This window comes from Gymnoscopelus braueri, assembly GCF_963280865.1.
Source record: "Gymnoscopelus braueri genome assembly, chromosome: 23".
NCBI lineage: Eukaryota > Metazoa > Chordata > Actinopteri > Myctophiformes > Myctophidae > Gymnoscopelus > Gymnoscopelus braueri.
The window spans coordinates 6,049,821-6,068,453 of NC_137625.1; the positions used below are offsets into that span (position 1 = coordinate 6,049,821).

At 39.3% G+C, this 18,633-nt stretch overlaps 1 protein-coding gene across 1 annotated transcript in view; it reads right to left on the minus strand.

Moving 5' to 3' along the window:
- Positions 1–18,633, minus strand: part of myrfl (myelin regulatory factor like) — a gene marked incomplete at both ends in the record, with an annotated part of 53,658 nt that overhangs the window by 14,128 nt on the left and 20,897 nt on the right. The gene's annotated exons all lie outside the window — the stretch shown is intronic.

Genomic DNA, 18,633 nt, shown 5'->3' on the forward strand with positions numbered 1-18,633 from the left:
TCGTCTACCCAAGCTTTTGGGAGCAACCCGGACAGTTTTGAAGTAGCTTGATTCAGTATTTAGATATTTGATTATCATTTTATCAGACCCCCCCCCCCCCCCTCTTATATAAACCCATTGTAACTTCAAACTCCATTCTAACCATGTTAGATTCATCAGAAACACCCGTCCTTGGTTCTAGTGACTGACATTGTCCTTCTATAATACGTGAGGAGACCGTGTTTTTTCAATTACTTTTTTCATTTATTTTTAATAATTTTGGAAAAAGATAAACATTGAATACATTACAATAAAATAAAAATAATAAATGAAAAAAATTATCAAAAAACACGGGCCCCTCACGTATTAGGAGGGCAGGGTGAGTCACCAGAACCAAGGACGGGTGCTTTTGATGAATCTAACATGTTAAAAATGGAGTTTGAAGTAACAATGGGTTTTATAGGAAGGGGGCGTGTCTGATAAAAAAATAATATCTAAATACTGAATCCAGCATGACAGTCTACAGCACCGTTTCCCAAACAGTGGGTCGGGACCCATTTGGGGGTCGCGGTCTATTTTCGTGGGTTTAGACTGAGTGAATATACCTGCATTTTTCCCCCCTAAATGTTGTCATTAATTAGTATAATTTTAAAAGATTTTCTAAAGATTTTCACAGAAAGTCAAATTTTCTTGAGTTGAAAAACACATTTTTCAAAAACAATTTCATGAATAAAATAAAACAATAATATCAAAGAATATCCCTAAATCAGAAAACGAATGTTTAAGAAAATAGCAGATCTGCAAGCTCGCAACGCGGTGCGACACCTTGTGAGCTTGTAGATCTGATATTTTCACTAGTTTGGGTCCCAGGCAGACATCTGATTTCTCTCTCTCTGTGTGTGTGTGTGTGTGTGTGTGTGTGTGTGTGTGTGTGTGTGTGTGTGTGTGTGTGTGTGTGTGTGTGTGTGTGTGTGTGTGTGTGTGTGTGTGTGTGTCAACTAGCATGTCACTCTGGTGCGCTGTGAGGTTTTACACTCATGTAAGTCAGAAAACACTCATTTAACCCATTAAGTCCTGAGGCTAATTCTACAACAAATGCCTTCTAAATCAGCAGTTCTCAGACTATTTTGTGCCAAGGACCCATATGTATTTGGCCACGGACCCCCCATCTGAAAATGGTTTGTGCCAGAGACCCCCCCCATCCTACAAGAGAAGAAGTGTTTAAAAATAAAAAACGTTTTTCGAACACAAAAATAGCAGATGTACAAGCTTGCAGATCTGTGAGCTTGTAGATCTGATGTTTTTTTTAATAGCCATCTCTAAAACCTAAAATGTATTTCTTGTCTATATTATCAACATTTTCAAATGTTTTGGTCAAATGATACTGAAGCCACCTTAACACCCATTAAAACCGGGAAAGCATCTGTGTCATTTTAGATTTTAGGGCTGGCTATTCAAAAAATTGCAGATCTACAAGCTCAGATCTAGGAGCTTGTACATCTGCTATTTTTGAAAATTTTTGAGAGATTTTGAAAGTGTTTTAACTGGTTTCTGGCACAAAACATTTTCATTATGGGGGTCCGTGACCATATAAATATATTAATTTGGGGGTCCTTGGCACAAAAAAGTTTGAGAACCACTGATTTTAGAAGGCATTTGTAGAATCAAAGGTTCAGAATAACAAACCTTATTTGGTTGGTTTTGTATTGTTTAAATCACCATTAAGAAGATTAGCAAAGGGGTGAAATGTATGTTTGATAAGTGACCACATAATTTCTTAACATTTAAACTTGAAAAACTCCTTGACTTAGAACGACTTACACCTAACCTGGGGCAATTTGAGCCACAGGACCACTTATTTTTTTTAAGAAGTCATATTTTAATGGCCCCTTGTCATAGATGCTTACATATGATTTCACATCCTGAAATAAGGGTAGATGTTTAGATTGTACTTCTATCTCATCAAGGACAACTTAAGTGAAACATGGCTTACCCCGTTCTCCCTATATATGGTTAAAGTGGTGTAACTGAACAATATTGGACATAAAAGGTTTCCACCCGACAGTGACCATATATATAACAGACGTGCATGAGCTGTTAACATATGATGAACACCAATTTATAGTCACACATTCAGTGGAGACATTCACAGACCACAGCTCGCTTCGCTAGCATGTACCTGACCCCCCCCCCCCTGATATTTGATATACCAACTACGTATACCGATATTAGGGAGTAAAACATTCAGATATTTGATATACAGGTGTGTGTGTGTGTGCCCGTCTGTCTGTCTCTCAGCCTGCCTGCCTGTCCGTCTCTCAGCCTGTCTCTCAGCCCGTCTCTCAGCCTGTCTGTCTGTCTGTCTGCGTGCGTGCGTGCGTGCGTGCGTGCGTGCGTGCGTGCGTGCGTGCCTGTCTGTCTGCCTGTCTGTCTGTCTGTCTGCGTGCGTGTCTGTCCAGGGGCCTGTTGATGTGACAGGGTTGTTTCAACATCTTTTTCCTCACCATGTTAAAATGCTTTTGGCTGATACAACCTAAAGTACTGTATCGCATTAATGTACAGTACTTTACAAAAGACATGTGAACTTTCTTTTCCAATTTATTTAGTTTTCATTAGTTGTAGTGTTCTTTTTAGTTTTGTATCGCTTGTCAGGGGTGATTCAATGATTCTCCCTATGATTTTAGTTTTGTTTTAATTAGTTTTGTAAACACAAAATACAGTTTCAGCTCCAGTATATATATATTTTTGTAAAGCCACATTTTATTGTCATTTCAGTTAAAAAAAATTTTTTCCAATTCTAGTTTTCGTTTGTTTTTATAGTTTTTAGTTAACTATAATAAACCTGATTTGCACAAGTACAATGCATTATTCCACATATTTTGAGTCACACACTCTGAACCTCTCTACACTCCACCAACAGTTCCTACTACACCACGCCACCGGCTGTCTATAAAGAGGCTCCATTTGGTCCAGTTCAAACCTGCCAACCTGCGCTGATCCACGACTTCTTAGACAGCAGCTACAGAACAACAACAGGTAGGCCCTTGATGTTCTTGGACCAGAATATATGGTGTCTCACTCATCTCATTAATGGACTTACAAAAGACATGTGAACTTTTTTTTACCATTTTAAAAGGAGGATAGAATTTAGGTGATGGGTTTCATCCCTTCTGATGAAAGAACAACTTTGAGGTTGTTAGGTTGAGTTCAGTATTTAGATAATTTGATATTCATTTTATCAGACACCCCCCCCCCCCCTCCTATACAAACCCATTGTAACTTCAAACTCCATTCTAACCATGTTAAATTCATCAGAAACACCCGTCCTTGGTTCTAGTGACTGACATTGTCCTTCTAATACGTGAGGAGATCGTGTTTTTTCAATTACTTTTATCATTTATTTTTAATAATTATTTTGGAAACAGATAAACATTAAATACAATACAATAAAATAAAATAATAAATGAAAAATGTTATCAAAAAACACGGCCCCCTCACGTATTAGGAGGGCAGGGTGAGTCACCAGAACCAAGGACGGGTGTTTTTGATTTATTGATTTTTGATTTTTGAGTTTGAATTTACAATGGGTTTTATAGGAAGGGGGCGTGTCTGATAAAATGAATATCTAAATACTGAAAAAGCAACTTAAAAACCGTCCGGGGGGCTCAAAAAAGCCTGAGACGATAAAATGAAGTGAACTATTCCCTTTAATGTGTCAGTAATGTGTTATCACATGCATTGCTGAGGTCCTACACCGGTGAGCCCCATCTGTGCAAATTGAGAAAAGTGGATGAATTACAAAGTACAGAGCAGAACACACGAATGTACACGGGTTGACTGGAAACAAATCAGAATATCAACAAATCAGTTATATATAAAAATAATAAAGTAGTAAAAGACGAGCAGCTGATCAGTCAGTTTAATCAATACAAACTAAAGGACCCCAGCATGGCAGTCTACAGCACTGTTTCCCAAACTGTGGGTCGGGACCCATGTGTGGGTCGCAGATCTTGTGCCAGAGATCCCATACAAGATTTGTCTGGTTAGATTGTTTCAAACAGTTTTTGTTATTGTTGAATACTTTGAATACTTAAAGGGGAATTTCTGATTCTGTAGTTTGTTTTACACTTAAAATATACTGCACAGGAAAAACATGGCATGTGTTAGAATGTAGGTGTGTCAATACTGACTATCATGCTTGCACAGAAGCAAAGGAAGCCAAAGTTCTGCTTGTGGTGAGGCAGACTGTAGGGAAACAATACTGAGGCACTCCGTCTTCAGGTGAAAACATTTAATAACTTATTTTACAGATGAACAAGGCAACAGCTGACCGACACGTTTCAACACTTGGGTCTTCAACAGGGTCTAACAATCAGGGTGATTAGTCACTCTTAAGTAGAGGCTGTGGGTGGCAATCAAGTGATTCTGACCAACGTCACACATCAGAGGATGCCTTCATCCACAGCTGACTGCATCGTATGCAGATAAATAAATACATAATACATAATGCACAGGCCTGGAAATGTAGCTTGTAGAGTGACAAAAGCTGTTTTTTTGTATCACCACCTCTAATGTCATTTGAGATGACTTCTAAGACTAATGACATTAGAGGTGGTGATACATTTTTTTTTAAACTGCTCCAAAGGGAGACTTTCTGGATTGTCACTCTATAAGCTACTACATGCAGGCCTAAATGATGATGTTGACTTTTTGACGTTCTTATAGCTGATTTCTGAATGATATTGTGATGATTGTGCATTTTTTTTTCTCCCCAGTTAACTGTTTGTATTGGTGTTGGTTTTGTCACTTCCATGCCAGAGGTTAATCTCATAATGTACTTACCAGTGCCAGCGTTTTATTGTTGTTTTATTGTTTTTTTCATGTCGCCATAGACCTCGTTAAAATCCTTAAGATTGAGCTCTAACCTGTTTGTAAACATCGCGGAGATGTGACTGCTTCGACCAGTGAAAACAACGTGTCAAACGGAATCGCCATGTTGTAGTTAAAACGGTTTATGTTAAACAGTGATCAGCGAGGAGAAAAACTACAAAGAGAAAATGGCGTTTCAGTTTCGTCATTAGAACGGAGGCCGATGGGATCGGCAAAACCGGATCCCGGATAATTCCGTTTCCGGTGGTGCTACAATGAAATGTGCCTTATCGAAAATTGAAAAAAGTGCAATGTGAACTTTTTTTTCGAAAAAATTAAAAAAACACCACTTCGCGTAGGTCTACGCGACTGGCACGTGGCGGCTTTAAATAGGTTTGCGTAGCTCTACGCGATTGGCACTCAATGTGTTAATGTAGGATCATTTTAAAAGTAGGCTAATTCTCATATCCTCTCATAGGGAATGCATTGGCAGGTGCAGTTCATCGTCTGGACCTCGAGTAGCGGCGCTGTCTCAAAAGTGGGCGTGAATTTGTAGGCCTTCCGCTTCCCGCCGTGTGTCTTTATAGACTGGCTTCAAAGTACTGCAACTCGAATGAAATAATAAAGAAAGCAAACATGCACATAAAATCTAAAGGAATAGGAATTGAAAAGCCAGCTATAATACACATGAATAAGCAGTCAGCATGACACATGGACACACCTATGAACATCTAACACACTAATTTGTTTGGGGCAGCTTTGTTGCTTACAGTCATCTAATCTGTCATTTAATCTGCTGTAGTTTCTAACCTGAACTGGAAAATAAACTACAAAATCAGCCTAGGATGTAATGCCTCTTTAAGTATATTTAAAAACATATTGAATACTTTGAATGCAACTTTCACTTGTAGTGGAGCAGATAGTGGAGTACTATTGGACCAGGAGTACCTATAGGTTGACTAGTAGAGTTTAGTACTTTGTCCACCACTAGTCCTGGGCAGTATGAGTGACCAATGATTAGCAAGGATAATCAGAATGCAAGACACTTGTGTGATATGCATAGTCTACTGATTATTTAATGTGTGGCACTGAATGTGACCTGTTATGCACCATTGATTTATTGATCGGTTGGTTGATTGATTGACTGATTGATTGATTAATTGAATCTGTTATTAACATGTTTGTTAACAGTACAGCAGTACAGTCAAATAAACTCTGCTATAAGGATGACAGAAAAAGTTCCAATGGATTATAGAACCATGTGTGCCTCCAGTATGTCATCACCAAAATAAAGTCCTGCGTTTTGGTGACAGTTGGTAAAGAACTGTCATTCATCCAAATTAAAGGTCATTCAGCATAATTTGAGTAGGAAAAAAATAATAAAACATACAGTGATTTGTATTTGGATAAATAGCTCAATTTAACCCAGAGTATTTGGTTCATTATGCCCCACAGTCAAATTGGCAAAAATAATACTTCATTAAAATTGTTTTGGCTAAATTATTCACATTGTCTTATTCATTGGCAAATCACCAACATGATTTTTAGACCTAAATTAATTAGCTTTCATATAACAGTCATTATACCTGACAAACTGTTATTTTGACCGGCAAAAGGGCACAACATATTTTCAAATGGGGGTCTGAGGATAAATGACATGAAAACAGTTTGTTAGTATTATTAGTTACTTTGTGGACTTTCTGGCTGGGGGGGGGGAGAGTGGTGACATGCCTCAACCAGCTAGAGAATGTGGGTCATCCATAACATTGAGGTAGGCAGTAATTACAACTGTTTGTGTGTGTGTGCGTGCGTGCGTGTGTGTGTGTGTGTGTGTGTGTGTGTGTGTGTGTGTGTGTGTGTGTGTGTGTGTGTGTGTGTGTGTGTGTGTGTGTGTGTGTGTGTGTGTGTGTGTGTGTGTGTGTGTGTGTGTGGGCTAGGAGATGTTTTCCCTGCAATTTTACCAATTGCAAATATTAAAAGGTTCAGAATAACAAACTTTATTTGGTTGATTTTGTATTGTTTAAATCACCATTAAGAAAATTTGCAAAAGGGTGAAATGTATGTTTGATAAGTGATTACATCATTTCTTAAAGTTTAAACTTGAAAAACCCCTCGACATTGATCAACTTTTTTTTTAAGAAGTCATATTTTTATGGCCCCTTGTCATAGATGCTTACACATGATTTCACATCCTGAAATAAGGGTAGATGTTTAGATTGTACTTTGGGGGTCCTTGGCACAAAGAAGTTTGAGAACCACTGATTTTAGAAGGCATTTGTAGAATCAAAGGTTCAGAATAACAAACCTTATTTGGTTCGTTTTGTATTGTTTAAATCACCATTAAGAAGATTAGCAAAAGGGTGAAATGTATGTTTGATAAGTGACCACATCATTTCTTAACATTTAAACTTGAAAAACTCCTTGACTTAGAACGACACATAACCTGGGGCAATTTGAGCCACAGGACCACTTTTTTATTTTAAGAAGTCATATTTTAATGGCCCCTTGTCATAGATGCTTACATATGATTTCACATCCTGAAATAAGGGTAGATGTTTAGATTGTACTTCTATCTCATGTTGCGTCAAGGACAACTTAAGTGAAACATGGCTTACCCCGTTCTCCCTATATATGGTTGAAGTGCTGTAACTGAACAGTATTGGACATAAAAGGTTTCCACCCGACAGTGACCATATATATAACAGACGTGCATGAGCTGTTAACAAATGAACACTCATTTATAGTCAGACATTCAGTGGAGACATTCACAGACCAACAGCTCAAGGCTATAAGGCACTGGACAACTCTCAGTGGCCACCACAGAGATTATTATCTGTTTACTGGCTTCGCTAGCATTTACCTGACCCCCCCCTCCCTAAATACTGAACCAATTACAAAAATTTACACATGACATATGAATGTGTCTATTCCTTGTTCAAAGTGTGTGAGCTGTTATAATTGCCTCAGCCAAAACTTTGTTTTAAAGTGAGCTTTGCTTTTGAAAAGTGCAGTAATTTGCATTAGTCATGTAAAACGTCATTTTACATTTCCTTTTCCTCTCTCACTGATGATTGTATGATTGTATTGTGTATTATTGGTGCTTCTGTGCTCCCTGCTGTTCCTGTCCTTCCATGTCATTAGTAAAGTCCAGAGTGGAAGTCACAGTGATGGTTGCTACTGTCTCATGGGTGTTACTTTGATCTAGATTCTGATTCTGAAACATTCTGATATTTGATATACCAACTACAGTATACCGATATTAGGGAGTAAAACATTCAGCTGTCTGTCTGTCTGTCTGTCGCGTGTGTGTGTGCGTGCGTGTGTGCGTGCGTTCTGTTGGTGTGACAGGGTTGTTTCAACAACTTTCTCCTCACCATGTTAAAATGTATTTGGCTGATACAACCTACAGTACTATATCTCATTAATGGACTTGAAAAAGACATGTGAACTTTCTTTACCATTTTATTTAGTTTATTAGTTTTAGTGTTTTGCTTAGTTTTGTATCACTTGTCAGGGACGATTCAGTGATTCAGAAAGCTCAGAACATTTTGGAAAATAGCCATAGAAACTCACAATGCGTCTTGATGTGACAAGTGAGCTTGTAGTGGGCTTGTATATCAGCTTCAAAACCTGGACAGTTTTGAAGTTGCTTGATTCAGTATTTAGATATTTGATATTCATTTTATCAGACACACCCCCCTCCTATACAAACCCATTGTAACTTCAAACTCCATTTTAACCATGTTAGATTCATCAGAAACACCGTCCTTGGTTCTGTTGACTGACATTGTCCTTCTAATACGTGAGGAGACCGTGTTTTTTCAATTATATCATTTATTTTTAATAATTATTTTGGAAAAAGATAAACATTAAATACAATAAAATAAAATAAAATAATACAAGTTACAATGGGTTTGTATAGGAAGGGGGCGTGTCTGATAAAATGAATATCTAAATACTGACTCAAGCAACTTAAAAACCGTCCGGGGGGCTCACAAAAGCCTGAGACGATAAAATGAAGTGAAGTGAAATATCCCTTTAATATGTCAGTAATGTGTTATCACATGCATTGCTGAGGTCATACACCGGTGAGCCCCATCTGTGCAAATTAAGAAAAGTGGATGAATTACAAAGTACAGAGCAGAACACATGAATGTACACGGGTTGACTGGAAACAAATCAGAAAATCAACAAATCTGTTATATATAAAAATTATAAAGTAGTAAAAGACGATACAAACTAAAGACCCCAGCATGGCAGTCTACAGCACTGTTTCCCAAACTGTGGGTCGGGACCCATGTGTGGGTCACAGATCTATTTTCGTGGGTCGCGAGTGAATATCCTTTTATTTTCCTAAATTGTGACATTAATTATTATAATTTTAAAAGATTTTTTAAAGATTTCCACAAAAAGCTTTTCATGTCAGGGACCCCCAAATTAATATCCATTTGGCCATGGACCCCCATCTGAACATATTTTGTGCCAGAGATCCCATACAAGATTTGTCTGGTTAGATTGTTTCAAACAGTTTTTGTTGTTGTTGAATACTTTGAATACTTAAAGGGGAATTTCTGATTTTTTAGTTTGTAGTTTGTTTTCCACTAAAAAAAATACTGCAGGGGGAAAACATGGCATGTGTTAGAATTTAGATGTGTCAATACTGACTATCATGCTTGCACAGAAGCAAAGGAAGCCAAAGTTCTGCTTGTGGTGAGGCAGACTGTAGGGAAACAATACTGAGGCACTCCTTCTTCAGATGAAATGTTTTCATAATTTATTTTACAGATGAGCAAGGCAACAGCTGACCGACACGTTTCAACACTTGGGTCTTCAACAGGGTCTAACAATCAGGGTGATTAGTCACTCTTAAGTAAAGGCTGTGGGTGGCAATCAAGTGATTCTGACCAACATCACACATCAGAGGATGCCTTAGCATCCACAGCTGACGTCATCGTATGCAGATCAATTAATACATAATGCATAATGCACACCATAAGTGACAAAACACCAATAAAAAATGACCAATCATCACAATATCAGAGAATCAGCTATAAGAACGGCAACAAGTCAACCTCATCATTAAGGCCTGGAAATGTAGCTTGTAGAGTGACAATCCAAGAAGTCTCCCTTTGGATCATTTAAAACCAAATGTATCACCACCTTTAATGTCATTAGAGATGACTTCTAAGACTAAAGACATTAGAGGTGGTGATATATAAAAAAAAACTGACTACAAACAGTTAACTCCCCAGTTAACTGTTTGTATTGGTGTTGGTTTTGTCACTTATGGTGCGCATTATGTATTATGTATTTATTTATCTGCATACGATGCAGTCAGCTGTGGATGCTAAGGCATCCGCTGATGTGTGATGTTGGTCAGAATCACTTGATTGCCACCCACAGCCTTTACTTAAGAGTGACTAATCTCTGTGAATGTTAGACCCTGTTGAAGACCCAAGTGTTGAAACATGTCGGTCAGCTGTTGCCTTGCTCATCTGTAAAATAAATTATTACATGTTTTCACCTGAAGACGTAGTGCCTCAGTATTCTTTCCCTATAGTCTGCCTCACCACAAGCAGAACTCTGGGTTCCTTTGCTTTTATGCCTATAGCTGTTCCACTGAAGAACACCTGTTTTGAGCCACTGCGATTGAACCCAGGCAGCGCTTCCTTTCTTTAGTTTTTATCATGCTTACACATTGGCATGCCCGTGGCTCTATGGACACACCTATGAATATCTAACACACTCATTAATGTGTTTGGGGCAGCTGTGTTGCTTACAGTCATGTTTTTAATCTGCTGTAGTTTCTAACCTGAACTGGAAAATAAACTACAAAATCAGCCTAGGGTTTAATGCCTCTTAAAGCATATTGAATACTTTGAATGCAACTTCCACTTGTAGTGGAGCAGATAGTGGAGTAATATTGGACCAGGAGTACCTATAGATTGACTAGTAGAGTTCAGTACTTTGTCCACCACTAGTCCTGGCCAGTATGAGTGACCAATGCAAGGATTAGCAAGGATCATCAGAATGCAAGACACTTGAGTGATATGCATAGTCTACTGATAATTTAATGTGTGGCACTGAATGTGACCTGTTATGAACCATTGATTGATTGATCGGTTGATGGATTGATTGACTGATTGATTGATTGATTGAATCCGTTATTCACATGTTAACAGTACAGCAGTACAGTCAAATAAACTCTGCTATAAGGATGACAGAAAAAGTTCCAATGGATTATAGAACCATGTGTGCCTCCAGTATGTCATCACCAAAATAAAGTCCTGCGTTTTGGTGACAGTTGGTAAAGAACTGTCATTCATCCAAATTAAAGGTCATACAGCATAATTTGAGTAGGAAATAAATAATAAAACATACAGTGATTCGTATTTGGATAAATGGCTCAATATAACCCAGAGTATTTGGTTCATTATGCCCCACAGTCAAATTGGCTAAAATAATACTTAATTATAACTGTTCACATTGTCTTATTCATTGGCAAATCACCAACATGTATGATAGTATTTTTAGACCTAAATGAGTTAGCGTTCATATAACAGTCATTATACCTGACAAACTGTTATTTTGACCGGCAAAAGGGCACAACATGTTTTCAGATGGGGGTCTGCGGATAAATGACATGAAAACAGTTTGTTAGTATTATTAGTTACTTTGTGGACTTTCTGGCTGCTTTCAGTTCATGTGGGAGCATCTTGGAGGCATTCATCATCTGAACCATAGATGGGTTGAATGATAAGAATTCTCTGCTCTGGGGGGGGGGAGGGGGGGGGAGTGGTGACATGACTCAACAAGCTGCTAGAGAATGTGGGTCGTCCATTATGTTGAGGCAGGCAGTAATTAAAACTGTGTGTGTGTGTGTGTGTGTGTGTGTGTGTGTGTGTGTGTGTGTGTGTGTGTGTGTGTGTGTGTGTGTGTATGTGTGTGTGTGTGTGTGTGTGTGTGTGTGTGTGTGTGTGTGTGTGTGTGTGTGTGTGTGTGTCAACTAGCATGTCACTCTGGTGTGCTGTGAGGTTTTACACTCATGTAAGTCAGAAAACACTCATTTAACCCATTAAGACCTGAGGCCAATTCTACAACAAATGCCTTCTAAATCAGCAGTTCTCAGACTATTTTGTGCCAAGGACCCCCAACATGATATGTATTTGGCCACGGAAAATGTTTTGTGGCAGCGACCCCCCCACCCACAAGAGAAGAGGTGTTTAAAAATTCTAAATGATTCAACGTTTTTCGAACAAAAAAATAGCAGATGTACAAGCTTGCAGATCTGTGAGCTTGTAGATCTGATGTTTTTTTTAATAGCCATCTCTAAAATCTAAAATGTATTTCTTGTCTATATTATCAACATTTTCAAATGTTTTGGTCAAATGATACTGAAGCCACCTTAACACCCATTAAAACCGGGAAAGCATCTGTGTCATTTTAGATTTTAGGGCTGGCTATTCAAAGAATAGCAGATCTACAAGCTCAGATCTACGAGCTTGTACATCTGCTATTTTTTTTTTAGAGATTTTGAAATTGTTTTTACTGGGGGGGGGGTCCCTGGCACAAAACATTTTCATTATGGGGGTTCACGACCATATAAATATATTAATTTGGGGGTCCTTGGCACGAAAAAGTTTGAGAACCACATATTTTTTTGGGGCTAAGAGATGTTTTCCCTGCAGTTTTACCAGTTGCAAATATTAAAAGGCTCAGAATAACAAACCTTATTTGGTTGGTTTTGTATTGTTTAAATCACCATTAAGAAGATTAGCAAAAGGGTGAAATGTATTTTTGATAAGTGACTACATCATTTCTTTAAGTTTAAACTTGAAAAAGCCCTCGATATTTTTATGGCCCCTCGTCATAGATACTTATACACATGATTTCACATCCTGAAATAAGGGTAGATGTTTAGATTGTACTTCTATCTCATGTTGCCTTACGTCAAGGACAACTTAAGTGAAACATGGCTTACCCCGTTCTCCCTATATATGGTTAAAGTGGTGTAACTGAACAGTATTGGATATAAAAGGTTTCAACTTAAAAACCGTCCGGGGGGCTCACAAAAGCCTGAGACGATAAAATGAAGTGAAGTGAAATATCCCTTTAATGTGTCAGTAATGTGTTATCACATGCATTGCTGAGGTCTTACACCGGTGAGCCCCATCTGTGCAAATTGAGAAAAGTGGATGAATTACAAAGTACAGAGCAGAACACATGAATGTACACGGGTTGACTAGAAACAAATCAGAAAATCAACAAATCTGTTATATATAAAAATAATAAAGTAGTAAAAGACGAGCAGCTGATCAGTCAGTCAAATCAATACAAACTAAAGGACCCCAGCATGGCAGTCTACAGCACTGTTTCCCAAACAGTGGGTCGGGACCCATGTGTGGGTCGCGGATCCATTTTCGTGGGTCTAGAGTGATTATCCCTCAATCTTTTAAATAAAACAATAATATCAAAGAATATCCCTAAATCAGAAAACGAATGTTTAAGAAAATAGCAGATCTGCAAGCTCGCAACGCGGTGCAAAGCGACACCTTGTGAGCTTGTAGATCTGCTATTTTCACTAGTTTAGGTTCCAGGCAGACATCTGATTTCTCTGAACCACTGGTCTACAGCAGAGGTTCTCAAACCTTTTCATGTCAGGGACCCCCAAATTAATATCTATTTGGCCATGGACCCCCATCTGAACATATTTTGTACCAGAGATCCCATACAAGATTTTTGTGGCTACTGTAGATTGTTTAAAAAATATTCAAAGGATTTCACAGTTTTTGTTGCTGTTGAAAATAGCAGAGCTACAAGCTCAGAACGCATCGCATCACAATGCGTCGTGAGCTTGTAGATCGGTTATTTTTAAATAGCCGATGCATAGAGTGTTAAAGTGGCTATAATGATATACTGCTTTATTCACTTATTTGGCTGGGCCCGGGACCCCTGGAACCCCCTCAAGGACTCCTGGGGGTCCCCGGACCCGACTTTCAGAACCACTGGTCTACTGTGCCGTGTACTGGTGTGTTGGGGGGCAGGTGCTCAAGCAAAAAAGAAATAGATGCATTAATTAATGAATAAATACTGTATTCCTACTCTGCTCATCCCACCAACATCCATTACAACACACAGTGTGTTCATATTGTACCAACATGTCTGAATAGAGTTTTATTATAATCATACTGGCCATGCATTATAGAACATGACTCCACATACATTGTAACAAACCATTTCTAATGTTCTACTCTCATAAATATGTTAAGTGGTGCAGAGTATAAAGACAATGCCACAATTTCTTCATGTAAAAAAAAATTATGTCCACACAAAGGGCTCAGAACTGTCTCCAGTCAACCACAAACTGTGTTTTCAGACATGGAGTTGGAAATCATTGTTGAAATATCAAAATTGGAGGACCTTCACTGACTTCAGCTTAATGTCACTAAAACAAGTGTGTGAAGAAAGTGTCAATGTTTCTGCCTAAACTTTTCAGAGACAAATATTGTTCTTTTGACTCCCCTGCATTTTTTAGGAAGGGAAAAAGTACATTATAAATTAACCACTTAGAGTACGGACACACCAAACTTTGTGTCTGCCTATGTGGCCGTTTTTTTTGCAATGGTTTTCAATGGGAACGGAGCGCTTTCACACGGAAAGCCACGCAATGGCAACAAAGCGCTCCGTTCCCATTGAAAACCATTGCAAAAAGACGGCCTCATAGGCAGACACAAAGTTTGGTGTGTCCGTACCCTTAAGCCCTATATCAAATATAGTGAAAATAGCAGATCTACAAGCTCACAACGTATCACATTGTGACACGTTGTGAGCTTGTAGATTGGCTATTTTCAAATAGGCAATGTATAGGGTTAAGGCGGTTACACTGAGGGTTGGAGGGCAGGGGCTCAGGGCTCTCACCAACACACATTATTCCTTCTCTGCTCATTAACCACCACCATCCATTATAACACACTATGTTCATAAGTTGTACCAAAATGTCAGAATAAACTGGATACTGGCCATGCATTATAGAACACATTATGTAACAAACCATTTCTAATGTTCTACTCTCATAAATATGTTAAGTGATGCAGAGTATAAAGAAAATGCTGCAATTTCTTCATGTTAAAAATGATGTCCACACAAAGGGTTCAGAACTGTCTCCAGTCAACCGCAAACTGTGTTTTACATCAGACATGGAAATTCTACATAATCTACATTTATACTTTTTAAGTAATGCAATTCCCTCATCACAAGTGCAAAGAATGGAAACTGTGTGTTTGTGTGTGAAGAAGGTGAAAGTGTCAATGTTTCTTCCTCATTTGATTTCTAAAGAGGCTGTGAGGAACTATGGCAACAATGGCTTCAGCTTTTTGCAGCTTGTCCTTGAGTCAAACAACATAATAAGTTCCTCTTTGCTTGGCCACTGGTGATGAGCACAGAGCATCTAGTGGTCAGTCTTCAGTGGTACTGAGACATAGAGACAAAGGTGAACTGGTGTGTTCAGTACATCCACCCCAAAGTGGGTTCAGGTGCAGGTTTAAAACATATATTTTTTTATTTTGTCATTCCATCAATTTCACTCTGGTTATTTATATTTTGGAAATAAAATTTGAGGTCCACTCTTATTTGTGATTTTGTCTGACTATAGGCCACTTTTGTATGTGTGAATGTAAGTTTGAACTTCTTTTGATGTGCAGACCTATTGTTAATTATAGTGTAGCCTACTTATGGTATTTACTTTTAACTAATATAATCCACAATGACGGCACTATATTTTCAAATGTGTTAATAGCCTTAGGCTAAATGTTATATATATATATGTGTGTGTGTGTGTGTGTGTGTGTGTGTGTGTGTGTGTGTGTGTGTGTGTGTGTGTGTATGTGTATGTGTGTGTGTGTGTGTGTGTGTGTGTGTGTGTGTGTGTGTGTATATGTTTATTCGGTTGTATATGTTTATTCTGTTTAGTTTTATATTCTATAATATACCACTCACTCAATACACAAATTATTACAAAAAGCCAGAGAAGTGCCATATTACAACATCACGTCACCTCGCTCGCCAGCCTCCCGTTCTGATCAACTTTATTCCACACCAGACCCATGCCAACGTAGGCTTCTCACCCGCAATCGCCTCCTGACTCCAGCAGGTATGAGGTATGCCAACGGATACAGGATAGGTGGGCACTAGGGACATCTGGGCACCTCAATGTAAAATTGGCTATTTTGTCCTAAATGTTAAAACATTAAATATTTCAAATACGGTCTTAAGTAAAGTACAGTATACATGATGTGAACCGGCATGGTACATCATTATCAGACTTAATTAAGTCTAATAGTAATAAGTTTAACCATTTGAAACCTCTACAGAGGAGGGCTGCGCCGAAATGAGGTTCCACAGCGTCGCGTGCAGGCAAGTGACGACACGGGCGAAAATTGGCCACTATGCATGATTCTTACCTTTTCCCGCACATCGTATCCAAACAGTAAAGGTAGTCCAGATGTTTTACATTTTAGCGGCCAAAAAAATGTTACCGACGGGTTGAAACAAGCGTTTAAATCGCTTATTTAGTCAGCCTTTGCCATGTTTTCCCCAATGCATTCTTACTGGAGCAGTAGCCTACCTTGTACATGCTACTGTACAAGGTGTATGTTTAAAATAAAAGCATGAATATATTAATTAATTAATTTTAATAGCTTAGTATTGAATGCACAATGGTATATTTTTACATATGAAACACAATGTTATCAATAATTATACAATATATGTTGTAGCCCCCCCCCCCCCCCCACCCTACGAGGTAGGGGGTCCCTGCTCCATCTCCCCATCAATTGGGGGGGGGCCCTGGCCTGAAAACGTCGAAGACCCCTGGCCTAGTGCTTCTTTTGGGCTTGTTTCCTAGACCTGGTTGCTTATTTCTCTCACAGAATCTGGCAACACTGCCAGAAACGATACATGCCGCTGTTTAGATGCCTCAATAAAATGATAAAGTGTGCAAAAAAAAAAATCCAATCTAAAAATAATTGATTGGATAAAAACCTGTGATATGTCTTCTTTTATATTCCTGAACCGATTATCTGACAAAGGACACAATCGTTCAGAAATAGTGTTTGTTCACAAGCTGGTCCAGCCGGCTGCCATAGACTTCAATGTATTTCACCAAACTTCCGGTTCCAGTTTTGGCTCCCATGCGCGTCAATGGCGTCTGCTATGCATGTGTAGCAGGATGGGCGTTGGTTCCCACACTACCCACGGCCCATCCTCCGCCCACTCATCAGTGGGCTGATTGACATCAGTATTAAAGCTCCGCCCACTCATCAGTGGGCTGATTGACATCAGTATTAAAGCTCCGCCCACTCATCAGTGGGCTGATTGACATCAGTATTAAAGCAGCGCCCCTCCTACCACAGTTAGCTGTCTGTCTCCACACCTGGTTGTGTTTCCATTTCCAAGCTGGCCTGTTGGGCTCGCGTGTGCGGTTGTCCCGCTTCAGTGCAGGTATGTCTCTCCATCTTGCTGTTTACGCATTTGTCTTATGCTTCTCAGCACCAACCGTGGCCGAATTAGAGATTTGATAGGTCATTTTTGGACAATTCTGACAGCACTACTAAGCACGGACATGCGCAAAGGAATGCATGTATTCCAAACAGAGAGGAGCGTTCGGATTAAAGTGTTTACATGGTCAATTCCGATTGGTATATTGATTGATTGAAATTTTTATTAGGCAAAAGAATGTAAAACAACACAGTTGCATTTATAATACTTTTGACTAAAAGGTCCGACCAAAAAAGTCCTTGCGGTCTTGTTTCCGTTGGGGTCCTTGGATATATATTGGATATATACCGATTCAAACGGTCTATACCACCCCTCCAAACCCGAATGAAAATTAATTCGGGTCAGACTGGAATGGAATATTCTATTCCAATTGAGGTGTTTACATGAGCATTTCTATTCTGAATGAATTCATCCATTCATTCATTCCGAATAAAACTGTCCATGTAACTGCAGCCAGTGATTAAATAGTAGAATGACACGGCCGTTTGTTTCAGGCCCGGTGATAAACACTGCTGCTTTGCTGAGTGTGGTTTTACCACTCAGCACTCAGATTGTGAACCATCTTGAATCTACACACCACTCTGAGTCTCCCCTTCATAAAACGGCCGGCCGTGACGTAGCAAGGGTGACTCCACGGCAACCGTGCAGATTAATGTTGCCTATGCCCTTATATGGTTTATGTGGTCCATTCCTTGTTGCCTCGGTCCACCAAACTCTGGCTTAACAGCCGGAGTATTTGTTTATTCATTTCCTTATTTCCTAGTTTTCAGTGTCTGAACATTCTGTCATGTTACTATATTTCACTGCAAGTCATTCATTTATTGTTTCTGTCTTACGGGCCTGGTGCTGGGGATCCATGGTGTCTTACAGGCCTGGTGCTGGGGATCCATGGTGTCTTACAGGCCTGGTGCTGGGGATCCATGGTGTCTTACAGGCCTGGTGCTGGGGATCCATGGTGCATGGGAACAGGTGACGGCCGCCCAGTGGTTGTGGTAACCCCCCCCCTTTCTGTGCTTTTTGGGTTAATACATTTGGTTTGTTGTGATATATTGGGAGTCCCCTCCCCTGGGTCGGTCAGCCTGCCCATATACACATTGCATGTTACACATGCAATGGCGTCTGCCCGGCCCCTAGGCTGACCCTACCTTCTTTTCTAATTACCTTGACCTTTACCCTCCTTCAAAACCACCAGAGAACCTGTCTGACTACAGTTTGTAAATGTTCCTTTTG